Genomic DNA, 1,506 nt, shown 5'->3' on the forward strand with positions numbered 1-1,506 from the left:
TTTGCAAACAATGACAGGATAGAAACAATTGTAATCGAATAATCTTGAATTTTTCTTATCGTCTGTACCTGACTTGGCCCTGAAATTTTCGTAGCATCCCACCTATTCCATGATTTTTGGAGAATGGCAGGTAGAACATCTGGTAAATTTAAAGAATTTCCCCATAGTTTTATCCAAAGTTTTATTAGAATTAGCTTCGAATAGTTTTCTTTCTATTCTCATTTCAAACCAACCTAATCCAAGGTGAGATGAAGATTCGAAAATATTTTTTGGTTCAAAATTAAATGCATGTAGATTTCAATTTGATGACAATCCATCTTTTTTAGATCTTCGACCAAAAATATATGGATATATCGTTTCAAAGTATCCAGATTACAATCATGCTCTTTGCGTAGATTTTTCAAAAAAGCAGGTCCAAAATTTAAAAAAAGTTTTTATTTGGATGTTTTTATAAATCTATATGTTGATATAGATAAGATATACTTTGATCTTATGACTTTAAAAAAAATAATTTTGTGAAAAAAAAAATTTTGTTGGGGATGTGCTTCTTGAAATCTATATGCTTAGAAAAAAGGGAAAAACTTGCAAAATGAAAATAAAAGCTCTTATGGAATCATTTAAAGGATTTTAATTGAATGACGCATTATTTCATACCCAATAGCTTCAGTCATTGCAAGTCATAATATTGACATACACCGAATTAGATCTTGATTGACATTTCGAGTTGCCCGGGTAAAATAAACAAATTAATAATACTAAAAAAGCATGTTTAGTAGGTGGTATAGGTACATCTATGGGAACTATGAGAACAAAAGAGAGACATGTAAATTTGCACATGCGCACAATTATTATAACCTAAACGTATGCGTATAAAATATAGTGATATATACAACATAAACGACATCTTGTGATGACTATTATTTGGTTTAAAGGCAAGATAAAAAAAAAAAACAAAAAAAAAAATGATGAAAAAAATTAATATTAGCACCAAATAGTGTATTTATGACACACATAATGCTGTCAATTTCGATGTAAATGCCAGTAGATAATAACACACATGTGTGTAATATGTGAAATATTTAATCGATTTTATTCATACGACACCTGTTCGAATTTGTAACACGCTTCGTGTGTCACTCCCACTTTTCATTCATTTTCCTAGCTGCATCTATTCCGCGAACAACTCGACTAATAATATCACACATCTTTGTTCGCATCAAGTTTTTTGACACATTATACAAATATTTTAATTTTGTCTCTTAAAATTAAAAGTATAGTTTTAAAATATATACTTGAAACATCATATTTTTTATATCCAACTTACAAAAATTATAATATTCATATATAATATATTTAAATAACAAAATGGTGTATTCATTATCCCATTTTATAGTTGCTGTTATTGCAGTTAGTACAATTTGTACAGCATTTCAACAGGCCGTCATGGCAATTGATTTAAGTCGATTGTATGGTCATCTTAGTAATAAACGAAGTGGTAAGTTGTTG

Source organism: Chrysoperla carnea, chromosome X (assembly GCF_905475395.1).
Source record: "Chrysoperla carnea chromosome X, inChrCarn1.1, whole genome shotgun sequence".
NCBI lineage: Eukaryota > Metazoa > Arthropoda > Insecta > Neuroptera > Chrysopidae > Chrysoperla > Chrysoperla carnea.